The sequence below is a fragment of the Poecile atricapillus genome, chromosome 13 (genome assembly GCF_030490865.1).
Source record: "Poecile atricapillus isolate bPoeAtr1 chromosome 13, bPoeAtr1.hap1, whole genome shotgun sequence".
NCBI classification, from domain to species: Eukaryota; Metazoa; Chordata; class Aves; order Passeriformes; family Paridae; genus Poecile; species Poecile atricapillus.
The window spans coordinates 23,383-42,586 of NC_081261.1; the positions used below are offsets into that span (position 1 = coordinate 23,383).

The 19,204-nt window shown below is 52.7% G+C and overlaps 1 long non-coding RNA gene across 1 annotated transcript; it reads right to left on the bottom strand.

Annotated features, from left to right (window-relative positions):
* Positions 1 to 386: 386 nt before the first annotated feature.
* Positions 387 to 8,640, bottom strand: LOC131584154 (uncharacterized). Its single transcript, XR_009278669.1, has 12 exons — positions 7,573 to 8,640; positions 7,453 to 7,494; positions 7,195 to 7,357; positions 5,559 to 5,638; positions 4,403 to 5,481; positions 4,283 to 4,324; positions 4,026 to 4,188; positions 3,863 to 3,942; positions 2,566 to 3,785; positions 2,308 to 2,470; positions 2,145 to 2,224; positions 387 to 2,067 (listed from the first exon to the last, which is right to left on the bottom strand). It is a non-coding gene; the product is annotated as an uncharacterized LOC131584154 (long non-coding RNA).
* Positions 8,641 to 19,204: the final 10,564 nt, after the last annotated feature.

The following is a 19,204-nucleotide window of genomic DNA, read 5'->3' on the forward strand; positions in this document are numbered from 1 at the left end:
GTATATGTTTTAAACTTATGGATAATGTGAGAAATATTGCTTATGGCTAAATTTATTTTTTGGTTTTGTGGTTATTTGGAGATGGTATTTTTATTTTGATGATTCGAGGTATTATGAGATTATTGAGTTAGGAACAATTTTGTTTTGTATGGTTAATTGCAGTTTGTTTTTGATCTTTTTATTTTTGTAGTTGCATGTACCTGTTTATTGCTTTGGCAGTTTTTATAATTTGTATTTTTGGGGATATGAATATTTATATGATGGATTTTTACAGGGAGTTTGTTTTTGTAGTTATTTCTTATTTTTTTAGTAGTTTAATCTTTTTTATTGTTAATGAGATCTTCCATTATTTTTATAGAGCATTGATTATTATTTATGAATTAGAAGGTAGCAATTGGGTTAGGTTTTTTTTAGTTATGTTTAGGGCTCATTGAATGGTTTTGAGTTTAGTAACTTGTTAAGTTTTTTTAAGTAGATTGGGTTGTGTTAAGTTTAATATATTTTTCTGTCTTTTGTTTTACTTTTATGATGTGGTATGAATTATTAGTAAAAAGAGTGCAGTGGGGTTTGTTGCTGCTCTTCTAATAAACTGGGTATAATTACTAATACACTTCTAAAACATGTTACTGGGATTGGTATGTAGGGGAGGACAAAGAAACTAAAAACTAAAGCTACTTGGTACAAACTTCAGTACTTTTATAAAGTTTTTATCAATCATTATTACTCAGCTTAGCATAACAGCTATTTTAATCTGTGCCCTTTTACTGCGTAAAAGTTATGTATTAGGGACAATATTTGAGTTATTTTTGGATAAAAAAATAAACTTAGGGACAAGAAAGGCATTAAAACTTGAAAAAAAGCTCAGAGACTAGAACTACATGATGGGCTCAACCCTGAGAGACGTGAACTTAAGGAACACCATTACAAAGTCCTTTACCCCAACACACAGAAGTACCAATATAACGTAATCAGTATAGGTTTTTCTTACTCTTTTGAACCCCACATTGGGCAGCAAATAATGCAATGCTTAGAAAGCTAAGACAAAAGTCAAGGTGCTGCAGGATAACTTCACAGCTCCAGACATCTTGTGAGGATCTAGGAACAACCGCTAGACTCCAACTACACCCTACATCACAAATTTCAAATTACAGGGGCCTGGGACTCGGCCTTTTACACCTACACCCAGGCTGGGCAGCAGGACAGAGCAGCTCCGGGACAACTACACCCAGACACCCGTGACACACAAGACAACAGACGAGGGGACACAATGGGGAGACAAAACTCTGGGCCACAAGAATGGCCGCAAGGACCGAGAGAACGCGGAACGAGATGAGCCGGGTGAGAATGAAGGTGAGCTGATGAAGCTCGCAGAACCCGGGGGGGAAGAAGATGCTGATGGAATGACAAACTCCAGCAACTGCCAAGACGGATGCCCGAGAATTTTAGGGCTACAGTCCCCTACCTATCTCTGCGCTTCTTCAAGACCTAAGCCGCAACAATGGATCCTCGCGGCACACGACTGTCGACACAGCTCGGAACAAGACCTCTAAAAGACATCCGATCGGATGCTTTTCAAGAGAGACGCGATTCCAAGGCCTCTGAGACCTCCTGAGGCAAAGCTTCGATGGCGCCAGCGCTGGGCCGAGGAACCCAGACATCAGAGATGCGAGGAGTGACGCCGGGGTTTCTAGTAAGCCCCCAGAAGAGATAAGGCAAGGCATGTACAACACAAGGAGCACAAAAGACACAGAAGGCACGATGGACAAGTGATGGGACACGCCCCGGGACTGCTCTGTCCTGCACACCTCAGCACTGTGAACAAAAGTGAGGCTCTCGCACTGTGTGGCCTAAGGAGCCACAGCCTGGACCTCCCCGTCCCCAAAGCTGACTCCATAATCCCAGGTCCAGAGTCCCGACCCAGCACACCGCTTTCAGCCCCTCTGCGGGTCATAGCCTCCGACTCAGCTCCTGGATGCCCGATGAGGAGGATCCACACGGAGCGCCACGGAAGGCCGTCTCGCCATCCGGGAAGTTCCTGCCATCGCCAGGCTGCCGTCGCTCGGTCAGCTACAATAAATAAAACAGAAAATCAGCGGCTGATCTCTGCAGGGCATCAGCCAAAACCCGACAATTCCGCTACTCACGGTCTCCTGCGAACGGCCACGTCCTGAGGCCGCACACTTCGGCCGCGCCGGGAGCCGGACGCCGTCGTCGCAGGGTGCGCCTGAGTTAAGAGAAGACAAAGTGATGCGGCATTGCTGAAACTCAAAGGGACCCTCGCTCCTCCTCCCGACATCCCCAACTCACGGCAACCCATCGGCCCGTTCCTGAAGGCCACAAACACGACCCTTTTACGTGGAAAAGGCTCCGTCACACAGTTCCATAACGCTTCCGCAGGGCTCACGGGAGCGGTGAAGCAGCTGTGCCGGCCGGTTGGCGAGGGGATCTCGGCGAAATGTGACTGGACCGCCTAAAACACGCAAACACGAAGGGACGCTTGGCATTTGCAGCAGAAACTGAGAGCCCAGCAATAACAACAGCTTCCCTCCACCAGTCAACGCTCACCTTGCCCACTTCGCCTTGACTGCTGCTAGCTGGCTCTACTTCCTAAAAATAAAGACAAAGAGGAGACCTGTCACACAGTGACCGGTTCCAGTTGCCCTGCAAAGACAAACATTGACTTACCTTCTCGCGGGAACCCCCTTACCCTGGATGGGGCGCTCTGCCACCAATTTCATCCGTCCGCATCTGAAAGAAAGCTGAGACAAAAGTCAAAGTGCTGCAGAGTAACTTCACAGCTCCACACATCTTGTGTCAATCTAGGAACACCCTCTAGACTCCAACTACACCCTACATCACAAATTTCAAATTACAGGGGCCTGGGACTTGGCCTTTTACACCTACACCCAGGCTGGGCAGCAGGACAGAGCAGCTCCGGGACAACTACACCCAGACACCCGTGACACACAAGACAACAGACGAGGGGACACAATGGGGAGACAAAACTCTGGGCCACAAGAACGGCCGCAAGGACCGAGAGAACGCGGAACAAGATGAGCCGGGTGAGAATGAAGGTGAGCTGATGAAGCTCGCAGAACCCGGGAGGAAGAAGATGCTGATGGAATGACAAACTCCAGGAACTGCCAAGACGGATGCCCGAGAATCTGAGGGCCAAAGCCCCCTACCTATCTCTGCGTTTCTTCAAGTCCTAAGCCGCAACAATGGATCCTCGCGGCGCACGGCTGTTGACACAGCTCAGAACAAGACCTCTAAAAGACATCCGATCGGATGCTTTTAAAAGAGAGACGCGATTCCAAGGCCTCTGAGGGCTCCCGAGGCAAAGCTTCGATGGTGTCGGGCTGAGGAGCCCAGAGATCAGAGATGCGAGGAGTGATGCCGGGGTTTCTGGTAAGCCCCCAGAAGAGATAAGGCAAGGCACGTACAACAGGAGAGGCACAAAAGACACAGAAGGCACGACGGACAAGTGATACGACACGCCCCGGGACTGCTCTGTCCTGTGCACCTCAGCACTGTGAACAAATGTGAGGCTCTCCCTTCACGTGGCCTAAGGGGCCACAGCCTGGACCTCCCCGTCCCCAAAGCTGACTCCATAACCCCAGGTCCAGAATCCCGACCCGGCACCCCGATTTCAGCCCCTCTGCAATTCGCAGCCTCCGACTCAGCTCTCGGATGCCCAGCGGGGAGGATCCACATGGAGCACCAAGGAAGGCCGCCTCGCCATCTGGGAAGTTCCTGCCATCGCCAGGCTGCCATCTCTCGGTCAGCTACAATAAATAAAACACAAAATCAGAGGCTGATCTTTGCAGGGCATCAGCCAAAACCCGAAAATTCCGCTACTCACGGTCTCCTGCGCACGGCCACATCCTGAGGCCGCGCGCTTCGGCCACACTGGGAGCTGGACGCCGTCGTCACAGGGCGCGCCTGAGTTAAGAGAAGACAAAGTGATGCGGCATTGCTGAAACTCAAAGGGACCCTCGCTCCTCCTCCCGACATCCCCAACTCACGGCAACCCCTTGGCCCGTTCCTGAAGGCCACCCACACGGCCCCTTTACGTGGAAAAGGCTCCGTCTCACGGTCCCGTAACGCTTCCCCAGGGCTCACGGGAGCGGTGAAACAGCTGTGCCGGCCGGTTGGCAAGGACGTCTCAGCGAAACGCGACTGGACCGCCTAAAGCACGCAAACAAGATGGGAGGCTTAGCATTGCACCAGAAACTGAGAGCCCAGCGATAACAACAGCTTCCCTCCACTGGTCAATGCTCACCTTGCCCACTTTACCTTGACTGCTGCCAGCTGGCTCTACTTCCTAAAAATAAAGACAAAGAAGAGACCTGTAACACAGTGACCGGTTCCAGTTGCCCTGCAAAGACAAACATTGACTTACCTTCTCGCGGGAACCCCCTTACCCTGGATGGGGCGCTCTGCCACCGATTTCATCCGTCCGCATCTGAAAGAAAGCTGAGACAAAAGTCAAAGTGCTGCAGGGTAACTTCACAGCTCCACACATCTTGTGTCAATCTAGGAACACCCGCTAGACTCCAACTACACCCTACATCACAAATTTCAAATTACAGGGGCCTGGGACTCGGCCTTTTACACCTACACCCAGGCTGGGCAGCAGGACAGAGCAGCTCCGGGACAACTACACCCAGACACCCGTGACACACAAGACAACAGACGAGGGGACACAATGGGGAGACAAAACTCTGGGCCACAAGAACGGCCGCAAGGACCGAGAGAACGCGGAACGAGATGAGCCGGGTGAGAATGAAGGCGAGCTGATGAAGCTCGCAGAACCCGGGAGGAAGAAGATGCTGATGGAATGACAAACTCCAGCAACTGCCAAGACGGATGCCCGAGAATCTGAGGGCCACAGCCCCCTACCTATCTCTGCGTTTCTTCAAGACCTAAGCCGCAGCAATGGATCCTCGCGGCGCACGGCTGTTGACACAGCTCAGAACAAGACCTCTAAAAGACATCCGATCGGATGCTTTTCAAAACGGACGCGATTCCAAGGCCTCTGAGAACTCCTGAGGCAAAGCTTCGATGGTGTCGGGCTGAGGAGCCCAGAGATCAGAGATGCTACGAGTGACACCGGGGTTTCTGGTAAGCCCCCGGAAGAGATAAGGCAAGGCACATACAACAGGAGAGGCACAAAAGACACAGAAGGCACGACGGACAAGTGATACGACACGCCCCGGGACTGCTCTGTCCTGCGCACCTCAGCACTGTGAACAAAAGTGAGGCTCTCCCTTCACGTGGCTTAAGGGGCCACAGCCTGGACCTCCCCGTCCCCAAAGCTGACTCCATAATCCCAGGTCACGCTTTCGTCCCCTCTGCAATTCATAGCCTTCGACTTAGCGCTCAGATGCCCGGCAGGGTGGATCAACATGGAGCACCAAGGAGGGCCGCCTCGCCATCTGGGAAGTTCCTGCCATCGCCAGGCAGCCGTCTCTCGGTGAGCTACAACAAATAAAACGGAAAATCAGCAGCTGATCTTTGCAGAGCATCAGCCAAAACCCGAAAATTCCGCTACTCACGGTCTCCTGCGAACGGCCACGTCCTGAGGCCGCGCGCTTCGGTCACGCCGGGAGCCGGACGCCGTCATCGCAGGGCGCGCCTGAGTTAAGAGAAGACAAAGTGATGAGCACGCAAACACGAAGGGACGCTTGGCATTTGCAGCAGAAACTGAGAGCCCAGCGATAACAACAGCTTCCCACCACTGGTCAATGCTCACCTCGCCCACTTTACCTTGACTGCTGCCAGCTGGCTCTACTTCCTAAAAATAAAGACAAAGAGGAGACCTGTCAAACAGTGACCGGTTCCAGTTGCCCTGCAAAGACAAACATTGACTTACCTTCTCGCGGGAACCCCCTTACCCTGGATGGGGCGCTCTGCCACCGATTTCATCCGTCCGCATCTGAAAGAAAGCTGAGACAAAAGTCAAAGTGCTGCAGGGTAACTTCACAGCTCCACACATCTTGTGTCAATCTAGGAACACCCGCTAGACTCCAACTACACCCTACATCACAAATTTCAAATTACAGGGGCCTGGGACTCGGCCTTTTACACCTACACCCAGGCTGGGCAGCAGGACAGAGCAGCTCCGGGACAACTACACCCAGACACCCGTGACACACAAGACAACAGACGAGGGGACACAATGAGGAGACAAAACTCTGGGCCACAAGAATGGCCGCAAGGACCGAGAGAACGCGGAACGAGATGAGCCGGGTGAGAATGAAGGCGAGCTGATGAAGCTCGCAGAACCCGGGAGGAAGAAGATGCTGATGGAATGACAAACTCCAGCAACTGCCAAGACGGATGCCCGAGAATCTGAGGGCCACAGCCCCCTACCTATCTCTGCGTTTCTTCAAGACCTAAGCCGCAGCAATGGATCCTCGCGGCGCACGGCTGTTGACACAGCTCAGAACAAGACCTCTAAAAGACATCCGATCGGATGCTTTTCAAAACGGACGCGATTCCAAGGCCTCTGAGAGCTCCAGAGGCAAAGCTTCGATGGTGTCGGGCTGAGGAGCCCAGACATCAGAGATGCGAGGAGTGATGCCGGGGTTTCTGGTAAGCCCCCAGAAGAGATAAGGCAAGGCACGTACAACAGGAGAGGCACAAAAGACACAGAAGGCACGACAGACAAGTGATACGACACGCCCCGGGACTGCTCTGTCCTGCGCACCTCAGCACTGTGAACAAAAGTGAGGCTCTCCCTTCACGTGGCTTAAGGGGCCACAGCCTAGACCTCCCAATCAACAAAGCTGACTCCATAATCCCAGGTCACGCTTTCATCCCCTCTGCAATTCATAGCCTTCGACTTAGCTCTCAGATGCCCGGCAGGGTGGATCAACATGGAGCACCAAGGAAGGCCGCCTCGCCATCCGGGAAGTTCCTGCCATCGCCAGGCTGCCGTCGCTCGGTCAGCTACAATAAATAAAACAGAAAATCAGCAGCTGATCTTTGCAGGGCATCAGCCAAAACCCGACAATTCCGCTACTCACGGTCTCCTGCGAACGGCCACGTCCTGAGGCCGCACACTTCGGCCGCGCCGGGAGCCGGACGCCGTCGTCGCAGGGTGCGCCTGAGTTAAGAGAAGACAAAGTGATGCGGCATTGCTGAAACTCAAAGGGACCCTCGCTCCTCCTCCCGACATCCCCAACTCACGGCAACCCCTTGGCCCGTTCCTGAAGGCCACCCACACGGCCCCTTTACGTGGAAAAGGCTCCGTCTCACGGTCCCGTAACGCTTCCCCAGGGCTCACGGGAGCGGTGAAACAGCTGTGCCGGCCGGTTGGCGAGGGGATCTCGGCGAAATGTGACTGGACCGCCTAAAGCACGCAAACACGAAGGGACGCTTGGCATTTGCAGCAGAAACTGAGAGCCCAGCGGTAACAAGAGCTTTCCTCCACTGGTCAATGCTCACCTTGCCCACTTCGCCTTGACTGCTGCTAGCCGGCTCTACTTCCTAAAAATAAAGATAAAGAGGAGACCTGTCACACAGTGACCGGTTCCAGTTGCCCTGCAAAGACAAACGTTGACTTACCTTCTCGCGGGAACCCCCTTACCCTGGATGGGGCGCTCTGCCACCGATTTCATCCGTCCGCATCTGAAAGAAAGCTGAGACAAAAGTCAAAGTGCTGCAGGGTAACTTCACAGCTCCAGCCACCTTGTGTCCGTCTAGGAACACCCTCTGGACTCCAACTACACCCTACATCACAAATTTCAAATTACAGGGGCCTGGGACTCGGCCTTTTACACCTACACCCAGGCTGGGCAGCAGGACAGAGCAGCTCCGGGACAACTACACCCAGACACCCGTGACACACAAGACAACAGACGAGGGGACACAATGGGGAGACAAAACTCTGGGCCACAAGAATGGCCGCAAGGACCGAGAGAACGCGGAACGAGATGAGCCGGGTGAGAATGAAGGCGAGCTGATGAAGCTCGCAGAACCCGGGAGGAAGAAGATGCTGATGGAATGACAAACTCCAGCAACTGCCAAGACGGATGCCCGAGAATCTGAGGGCCACAGTCCCCTACCCATCTTTGCGTTTCTTCAAGACCTAAGCCGCAGCAATGAATCCTCGCGGCGCACGGCTGTTGACACAGCTCGGAACAAGACCTCTAAAAGACATCCGATCGGATGCTTTTCAAAACGGACGCGATTCCAAGGCCTCTGAGAGCTCCTGAGGCAAAGCTTCGATGGTGTCGGGCTGAGGAGCCCAGAGATCAGAGATGCTACGAGTGACACCGGGGTTTCTGGTAAGCCCCCGGAAGAGATAAGGCAAGGCACATACAACAGGAGAGGCACAAAAGACACAGAAGGCACGACGGACAAGTGATACGACACGCCCCGGGACTGCTCTGTCCTGCGCACCTCAGCACTGTGAACAAAAGTGAGGCTCTCCCTTCACGTGGCCTAAGGGGCCACAGCCTGGACCTCCCCGTCCCCAAAGCTGACTCCATAATCCCAGGTCACGCTTTCGTCCCCTCTGCAATTCATAGCCTTCGACTTAGCTCTCAGATGCCCGGCAGGGTGGATCAACATGGAGCACCAAGGAGGGCCGCCTCGCCATCTGGGAAGTTCCTGCCATTGCCAGGCAGCCGTCTCTCGGTGAGCTACAACAAATAAAACGGAAAATCAGCAGCTGATCTTTGCAGAGCATCAGCCAAAACCCGAAAATTCCGCTACTCACGGTCTCCTGCGAACGGCCACGTCCTGAGGCCACGCGCTTCGGCCACGCCGGGAGCCGGACGCCGTCATCGCGGGGCGCGCCTGAGTTAAGAGAAGACAAAGTGATGAGCACGCAAACACGAAGGGACGCTTGGCATTTGCAGCAGAAACTGAGAGCCCAGCGATAACAACAGCTTCCCTCCACCGGTCAATGCTCAACTTGCCCACTTCGCCTTGACTGCTGCTAGCCGGCTCTACTTCCTAAAAATAAAGACAAAGAGGAGACCTGTAACACAGTGACCGGTTCCAGTTGCCCTGCAAAGACAAACATTGACTTACCTTCTCGCGGGAACCCCCTTACCCTGGATGGGGCGCTCTGCCACCGATTTCATCCGTCCGCATCTGAAAGAAAGCTGAGACAAAAGTCAAAGTGCTGCAGGGTAACTTCACAGCTCCACACATCTTGTGTCAATCTAGGAACACCCGCTAGACTCCAACTACGCCCTACATCACAAATTTCAAATTACAGGGGCCTGGGACTCGGCCTTTTACACCTACACCCAGGCTGGGCAGCAGGACAGAGCAGCTCCGGGACAACTACACCCAGACACCCGTGACACACAAGACAACAGACGAGGGGACACAATGGGGAGACAAAACTCTGGGCCACAAGAACGGCCGCAAGGACCGAGAGAACGCGGAACGAGATGAGCCGGGTGAGAATGAAGGCGAGCTGATGAAGCTCGCAGAACCCGGGAGGAAGAAGATGCTGATGGAATGACAAACTCCAGCAACTGCCAAGACTCTGAGGGTGCCCAAGAATCTGAGGGCCACAGCCCCCTACCTATCTCTGCGTTTCTTCAAGACCTAAGCCGCAGCAATGGATCCTCGCGGCGTACGGCTGTTGACACAGCTCAGAACAAGACCTCTAAAAGACATCCGATCGGATGCTTTTCAAGAGAGACGCGATTCCGAGGCCTCTGAGAGCTCCAGAGGCAAAGCTTCGATGGTGTCGGGCTGAGGAGCCCAGACATCAGAGATGCGAGGAGTGATGCCGGGGTTTCTGGTAAGCCCCCAGAAGAGATAAGGCAAGGCACGTACAACAGGAGAGGCACAAAAGACACTGAAGGCACGACGGACAAGTGATACGACACGCCCCGGGACTGCTCTGTCCTGCGCACCTCAGCACTGTGAACAAAAGTGAGGCTCTCCCTTCACGTGGCTTAAGGGGCCACAGCCTAGACCTCCCAATCAACAAAGCTGACTCCATAATCCCAGGTCACGCTTTCATCCCCTCTGCAATTCATAGCCTTCGACTTAGCTCTCAGATGCCCGGCAGGGTGGATCAACATGGAGCACCAAGGAAGGCCGTCTCGCCATCCGGGAAGTTCCTGCCATCGCCAGGCTGCCGTCGCTCGGTCAGCTACAATAAATAAAACAGAAAATCAGCAGCTGATCTTTGCAGGGCATCAGCCAAAACCCGACAATTCCGCTACTCACGGTCTCCTGCGAACGGCCACGTCCTGAGGCCGCACACTTCGGCCGCGCCGGGAGCCGGACGCCGTCGTCGCAGGGTGCGCCTGAGTTAAGAGAAGACAAAGTGATGCGGCATTGCTGAAACTCAAAGGGACCCTCGCTCCTCCTCCCGACATCCCCAACTCACGGCAACCCCTTGGCCCGTTCCTGAAGGCCACCCACACGGCCCCTTTACGTGGAAAAGGCTCCGTCTCACGGTCCCGTAACGCTTCCCCAGGGCTCACGGGAGCGGTGAAACAGCTGTGCCGGCCGGTTGGCGAGGGGATCTCGGCGAAATGTGACTGGACCGCCTAAAGCACGCAAACACGAAGGGATGCTTGGCATTGGCAGCAGAAACTGAGAGCCCAGCGGTAACAGCAGCTTCCCTCCACCAGTCAACGCTCACCTTGCCCCCTTCGCCTTGACTGCTGCTAGCCGGCTCTACTTCCTAAAAATAAAGACAAAGAGGAGACCTGTCACACAGTGACCGGTTCCAGTTGCCCTGCAAAGACAAACATTGACTTACCTTCTCGGGGGAACCCCCTTACCCTGGATGGGGCGCTCTGCCACCGATTTCATCCGTCCGCACCTGAAAGAAAGCTGAGACAAAAGTCAAAGTGCTGCAGGGTAACTTCACAGCTCCAGCCACCTTGTGTCCGTCTAGGAACACCCTCTGGACTCCAACTACACCCTACATCACAAATTTCAAATTACAGGGGCCTGGGACTCGGCCTTTTACACCTACACCCAGGCTGGGCAGCAGGACAGAGCAGCTCCGGGACAACTACACCCAGACACCCGTGACACACAAGACAACAGACGAGGGGACACAATGGGGAGACAAAACTCTGGGCCACAAGAATGGCCGCAAGGACCGAGAGAACGCGGAACGAGATGAGCCGGGTGAGAATGAGGGCGAGCTGATGAAGCTCGCAGAACCTGGGAGGAAGAAGATGCTGATGGAATGACAAACTCCAGGAACTGCCAAGACGGATGCCCGAGAATCTGAGGGCCACAGTCCCCTACCCATCTTTGCGTTTCTTCAAGACCTAAGCCGCAGCAATGGATCCTCGCGGCGCACGGCTGTTGACACAGCTCGGAACAAGACCTCTAAAAGACATCCGATCGGATGCTTTTAAAAGAGAGATGTGAGTCTGAGGCCTCTGAGAGCTCCTGAGGCAAAGCTTCGATGGTGTTGGGCCGAGGAGCCCAGAGATGCGAGGAGTGACGCCGGGGTTTCTGGTAAGCCCCCTGAAGAAACAAGGCGAGGCACGTACAACACAAGAGGCACAAAAGACACAGAAGGCATGATGGACAAGTGACACGACACGCCCCAGGACTGCTCTGTCCTGCACACCTCAGCACTGTGAGCAACTGTGAGGCTCTCCCACCGTGTGGCCTAAGGGGCCACAGTCTGGACCTCCCCGTCCCCAAAGCTGACTCAAATATCCCAGGTCACGAGTCCCGACCCGCCACCCCGCTTTCAGCCCCTCTGCAATTTGTAGCCTTTGACTCAGCTCTCGGATGCCCGGCGGGGAGGATCCACACGAGGACGCCCTGGAAGGCCGCTGCGCTATCCGGGAAGTTCCTGCCATCGCCAGGATGTCGTCTCCTCGTCAGCTACAATCTAGAAGACCAAATATCAATGCAGGATCTTAGCGGCACATCTGTGAAAACCCAGCACTTACCTTCTCTAGAGAACGCCCAGGTTCATGGGCTGCACACTTCACCCCACAGGGAGGCAGAGGCTTGCTTCACAGCAGTATTGGCTGACACAGCCAAATTACCACCACCTCAAGAAGGGGAGGAAGACTCTCCAGTCAGTGAGGGACAGGGAGCCCAGGGTACCCGAAGGATGGAAACCCCAGCTTATATGACAGCAGTAGGCCCTAGCACCCACTATCTCTTCCTGGCTGGCCCTAGCACCAGGGGTACTGCCTGCAGCTCTCAGGGGTTCTGGCACTCTGCTGCTTTAGGGTTCCTGCCTGCAGCTGCCTCAAGGAAACGGGAGCGCTGTTAGGGCTGCTGTTTAGGGTTTGAATAGTCCTGTACTCTACCTTATATCGAAACCTGTACCCTTTTTATTTTCACTGTTTGTCTCCAGCCCTCAAGCCCTCGACCTCTGAAGCCCTCCCTCAGCCTCTCTGTGTCACTGCCAAGCTCCCGCGCTGAACCCTACAAACTTAGTTAGAACCCTACGCTTGCAACCGGGGATGCTCCTTATCCATAGGCCCCAAGAGATGTCCATTAGCCCGGACCAGGCAATCCACAGTTGCTCCCTACCCTACCTAAGTTTGGCCCTGAGACAGGGCAGAGGCTGACAGAGCCGAACTCTTTGCGGAGGCTAGGCACGAAGCCCTGCCAACCGCCGCCTCGAGGAGGGGTGGGAGCAATCCCCGGCTGCGGAGGGACCGAGAGCCCAGGGTGGGGCGGGGCGGGAAACCCCCTGTTTCCCCAACCCTACGGATCGTCCCCCCACTATCTCCTGGCTGGCCCTAGCACCAGGGGTACTGTCTGCAGTACCAGGGGTTCTGGCACTCTGCTGCTTTAGGGTTCCTGCCTGCAGCTGTCTCAGGGAAACGGGAGGGCTGTTAGGGCTGCTGTTTAGGGTTTGAATCGTCCTGTACTCTACCTTATATCGAAACCTGTACCCCTTTTATTTTCACTGTTTGTCTCCAGCCCTCGACCTCTGAAGCCCTCCCTCAGCCTATCTGTGTCACTGCCAAGCTCCCGCGCTGAACCCTACAAACTTGCAACCCTACGCTTGCAACCGGGGATGCTCCTTATCCATAGGCCCCAAGAGATGTCCATTAGCCCGGACCAGGCAATCCACAGTTGCTCCCTACCCTACCTAAGTTTGGCCCTGAGACAGGGCAGAGGCTGACAGAGCCGAACTCTTTGCGGAGGCTAGGCACGAAGCCCTGCCAACCGCCGCCTCGAGGAGGGGTGGGAGCAATCCCCGGCTGCGGAGGGACCGAGAGCCCAGGGTGGGGCGGGGCGGGAAACCCCCTGTTTCCCCAACCCTACGGATCATCCCCCCACTATCTCCTGGCTGTCCCTAGCACCAGGGAACTGCCTGCAGCTCTGGAGGGTTCTGGCACTCTGCTGCTTTAGGGTTCCTGCCTGCAGCTGTCTCAGGTAAATGGTAGTACTGTTAGGGCTGCTGTTTAGGGTTTGGGGTGGGGTACACCTGAACTCCACCTTACCTATACCCTTTCTTTTCACTGCTTGCTCAGCCTTTTTTTTTTTTTGGAATTCTTGTGACGGAGTGAGGGCACCGGGGAGGGACTGCCAAAGTGAAATCAAAAGGGAAAAGGAGAAAGATCAGCCCTGCAAATCCACAGTGGCTCAGCTGTTCAGGTGCTGCTCCCTGGCAAAAAGCTTTGTCCCTCACCACCTCCTTTAAGCGGTGCTCCACATCCAAGTGCATCCAGGTGCTCCCCCAGACCCTATGAGATGCTCTCACCATCACTCCATGAGATGTCACTGGGAGCCCACCAGAAACTCCTCTCCTCCGGCAGATCCATGCCAATGTTGATTTGCCACTCGAATTTGGCCCTGTAATAACGGCAAAATTGTTGCCCTCCGTCAGGTATGTGTTGTTAGACACAGGTTTTTCCATAGACATCTCTTCAAGAACGGGGAGCCATCCCTGCTTGATTGCTAAATTATCCATAAATTCTGGAAAACCTAAATGAGAAAAAGAATCTAAAAGACTGAGGAGTTAATATGGGAACCTTTACATCAATCAAACTAATATGTTTTGAAATAAAGTGAATTCTTCCGGTCCAACTGCAAAAATCCAATTCCTAAAAATAAAATAACCAAAAACAAACAGCATCAAATTACCACCAATATCATCAATAAGATCACAGTACCTCCACCAGCCAAGGGAAAAAAATCTTAACCTAGGAAAAAATCTGAACCCCCTCAAAAAGATTCAACACTGAATCACAGCTCATCCTAACACTTCAACTAACAATACTAAAATAAGTTTTCAAAACAAATATTCCCCCTATCCACACCACCAATACCACATAAAGCAAATAAAGTACTCTCACCACAGTGCATCCGTGTAAAAAATCTAAATTGCCCTAAAAATTTTTAATTTAATCACAAATTAACCCCAAAATAAAAACTTTAATCTCACTAACAAAAAAAAAACCACCAAAACAGGCAACACAAACAAAACCAACACCGTACAAGCAACTATCAGCAAAAACAGATGCTATGCTCTTTCACTAACAGTTCTTATCACATCAGCGAAGTTAAACGTAAATAAAAAGCAACCCTATTGAACTCCACACAAATCACACCAACTATTAAAAAATAATCAGACCAACACACTGAACTCAAAACCATTCAACTAACCCTAAACATCAGTTTAAAAAGCCCCCAAAGCTCTACCTTTATACTAATACATAATTACAATACTCTATAAAAAAAACCTAATGAAAAACATAAAAAAATCAATCTAAACTACTAAAAAATTAAAAAACATCACCCCCAAAAATATACCTATAAAAATCCACCATATAAATGCCTGTGTCCCCAGAAATGAAACTAAGAAACACCACAACAGAAAGAAATCCAAACTTATCATCAACACCTAAACTAAAAAGTACAACATTAAATAAATAGAACATATATGTTATTATACACCAACTACAAACAAAATAAAATTATACCATCAACTATTAAAAATCACCTTAAAACCACTCAATAAAAAACTTTCAAAAATTGAAAACTGCATCTAACAAAAGCCACCTAATTAACACCCAAAACTCAGCTAACCAAACAAACCCTACCCAATCTGAACCCCTACACAGAATAAACAAAACCCACTAATCAATATCAAAATCTATTTTAATTGATTCTACCTAAAATACAAACAAACCCATTCATAAAATCATCTTTATTCAAAAACCAAATTTCACTTAGTATACAACACAAAAAAAATCAAACGACACACTGTGAACCACCAAAAAAATCTAATATTGAATAAAAACCACATATAAATGCCTCTAATTACTAAATATTACTACCACTATTTATATTTACCTGCATCTGTATAAAAGCGTATCTAAAATTAAAAAACATTAGTTTGACTATTAAGCCAAAGATATACAATAAAAAATAAAATGTTCTAAAATTACATTATATCCCCATCATCTGCTTTATGCCCAGACATAAATTCTATAACTTAAAACTAAAAAAGAAAAAAATTCTTTGAACATACAATTTATATACAGTACTAATACAGCCTCACCCAAATTCTCTCTCAACTCTATTGTTTAACACAACAAAAAATCCATTTTTTACTTTTTTAAAATAACTTCTCATTGATTAGTGAATACAAAATGATTGCCAGAACCGTAACAACTTCTTCTAAAACTATTCAACTTGACTCCGATCCAAGAACCCAGGCTACCACCAAAACACCCCACGGCTCAAAAAGATCCACACCACAGCCCAACTCCAAAAACATCCAAACCACACGTGCAGAAAAACCCTTCTAAATCTCCTGAGCTTTTCTCCACAACAAAAAAAATATCTAACGTTATTCATCCCTTTTTAAATCTTACCTACACCCTACTTATTAAAATAAACTTTTTTTTCACTTTTCCTCAAATAAAATTTCCTTTAAAATCAATTAAAAAACGGACTGAAACCTCCCCTCTATTAAGAAACACATTCGTTTTAAAACATTTCCTCCCAATTGGTCTCAGACCTTTCCGAGGTTTGGATCCCGTTCCAGTGCACCAGAACCAAATCAATCTGCTCTGGCTCTGGAAACATCAGCGACACCAAACCCAGAGCACGAAGCACCTCGCCGCTCCTACCCCGCTGTCCCTCGGCCCTGCTCTCTCGCGTCCTACGCTGCAGAGCGCTGGGAGCCAGGTTCAGCCCCGAGAATTGTCGCATCCATTTCCTCGGACATTCCAGCTTCCACGGGGATATTGCGGGGACCCCCTGCATTCCATTCCCCAGTACAGCAGCAAGACAAAGTTCTCCCCCAGCCCGCGTCTCCAGAAAATCGTGTACAAGCCTTAAACAAGCTCCGAGGTTTGAGAAATACGGTCTGCCCAACAAGCCCAACTCTGCATCCAGGGGAAATGAACATCACAGATTCATGCACACCAGATGCACGGGACGCTGTCAGCTTGAACTTGCAGTTAACTCGGCAATGGGAAAACCTGAGCTCGAAGCCCTCACGTGAGGGTGCAAAAGGTATTGGACACAGTTTCTAGAAGGCGCCACAACATTATTTAAAGGCGCGGCTCGGCTAAAGAGCAATACCGACAAAGCCCCCCAGACAAAAAGGCGGGAAGGTCGGGCTTTTCCCCCTCCCTTCCTCCCAGCGGCTTTTGCCAGCGCACTCTGAAGCTGCCAAGCCACAAGTGTCCCCCAGGGGCCCTCGCCGGGACTCGCTCCCGGGCTGGCGCCGCTCCAGGTGCGGGGGGACCGGGGGAGCCACGCGAGCCCCAGCAGCGGCGGCACTCGGCACCCGGGGGCGGCCCCGCGCTCCCGGCCCCCGGACGGAGCGCGGCTCCCGGCAGGAAAGCGGCTCCTTCGGCGGGCGGGGGCGGCCCCGGCCCCGGGAGAGCCCGGCCCGCCCAGCGGCACCGGGGCCGGCCCGAAGGGGCCCCGGCGGTGCCCGAGCCCCGCGCCCGGAGCGGCCGGTACGGACACAGCTCCGCGCCGCGGCTCCCGCCTGCCGGCCCGGCAGAGCTCGCCTCGCCTCCGCACAGCTCTGTCGCTCCCTGGCAAGAGGAAATCAAAAAGGAAAAGGAGAAACGTCCCCCCTGCAAACCCGCACTAGCTTACTTGCTCCGATGCTGCTTCCAGACACAAAGGTTTGTCCCTCGGCACCTCCTTTAAGCAATGCTCCGTGTCCAAGAGCATCCAGCTGTTCTCCCAGACCCTATGAGATGCTCCCGGTATCGTTCTATGAGACACCCCCGGGGAGCCCACCGTAAACCCCTCTTCTCCAACTGCTCCGTGCCCAAGTGAACTGAGGGAAACCCTCCCCCTAAAACAGCCCCGGGCAGGACCCACCCACTCCTCATCAACCTCACCGCCCACACCTGGGGCTGCTCTGAGCCCTGCTCAACCTCACTGCTCACACCTGGGGCTGCTCTGAGCCCTGATCATCCTCACAGTTCAGTTTGTGCTGTTGCCATCCTACGGGTGAGGGCAGGGGCAGAAGGAACTTGTTGCTCATTCCCTGGACAGCTCATTGTCTGCACCTGACACACTGGGGCACCAGGCTTTCCTTGCTGTGGATGAGGACACCTCTCCTCCTCCAGGTGCCCAAGGCTGAAAATGGAATTCCACCTCCACAATTCCATGTGTCTGAATTTCATAATTCTCAATGTAATTACCCATGGATCATAAGCCATCACCTCCAATTTTTCCTCTAGAATCACTGCTGACGTGCCTTTCTGTGGAAGTGTTTGACACATCGATGCAGAGTTCAGGGGTTCGTTTATGGCTTATCCTGATGAGCACAAAGGAAATTCAAACACCCAGAATTACAGGGAAATATGGATAAAGTTTATAAATACTCCTCTTCCCTGCAACTCCCTGGCATTGACCTCTAACCTTGGACCCTTCACCATTGACCCTGACCCTTGACCTTTTACTGTTAACCTCTGAATTTTGACCTTTGACTCTTCTGCTCTTTGAAGTTTGATTCCCTGATAATTGACCTTGAACCACACAACCTTAGAAAATTAACCCATAACATTGGACCTTGGACCCTTTACTCTTGATCATATTTTAATTAATATATTAATAAATCTAAACATAAAATATATCTTATTAAAAGTAATTATAATTAATAATAATTTTATTATTTTAATAAAACAAGCAAAACAAAATAATGTAATAAAGAAAATCGTTATTATTTTAAATAAAAGCAAAATGCAATAATAAAATCGCAAAAAACCCAGCTTTGTTCCCGATATTTTAAATATTATCTTCAATCCAGAAACTACAAAACAGCTCCTATCCGTCTTGCAGAAGTAGCAGCCCCTGTGCCACTCCAGACCCCGAACCCGCCTCCGGCCGCCCGAACAGCCCAGGGCGTGGCGGAAAGAACTGGCCACGAAAGGCCCCACCGCCCCAGGACACCGCCAGCCCCCAGATGCTGGCCCCGGCAGACGCGGGCGTCCCGCCCGACCTCACCGGCGCTCCCCGGATCGGCAGCCGCGGGGTCCCGTCTTGGCGCTCCCCGGATCATGCCCACGCAGCTCCCACCGCCGCTCGCACCTCACCGCCGAACTAACGCCTGCACCCCTCCAGCACACGCTGTTTGTGCCCCAGGGCCGGCCAGCACAGCCGATCACAGCCCGAGGCAGCTCCGGGCCCGCCGATCCCAGCCCGCCCATTCCTGCCGCGCTCGCCTCCGCGACCCCCCACTGTCCCCTCAGGCCCCGCTCCCGCGATCCCGCCCGCTCCCCGCCTTCTCCCCATTTCCCTGGGAGAACCAATGGCCGGGACCTGAACGGGGAGCCCCCGCCCACCCTTCCTGGGACCCAACAGCACCTGCCGGGGCTGCGGCAGCACGGCTCCGCCGGCTCCCACAGCGGCCGCAGCGGCGCCTCAGCACAACGGGGGAGCAGGGCCGGGCTGGCTGAGGGGCCGGGCCGCGACTGAGCGGGCAGAGCTTGGCGGGACCGCGCCCGGATTCAAAGGGCGGCTGTGATTGGCCAGAGCGGAGCAAGCCGGGCCGGGATTGGCGGAAGCTTTGAGGCTGCGGCCCATGGGAGCGCGAGGCGCTCGGGTGGGCGGAGCCAGCGGTGCTCGCAGGGTCCGCGGTCGCCCTGGGTCCCGCTCGCCAGACTCCCGTCCCCTTCTCCGGCCCTCTCTATTGCCCAGGTCCCAGCTAAAAGGCCCCTGCCGGAGCGCCCCAGCGGCACTCGGGGCAGGGGGCGGGGAGGGGTGTAGCCGGCAGCCCTCCTGGCAATGGTTCCGACTT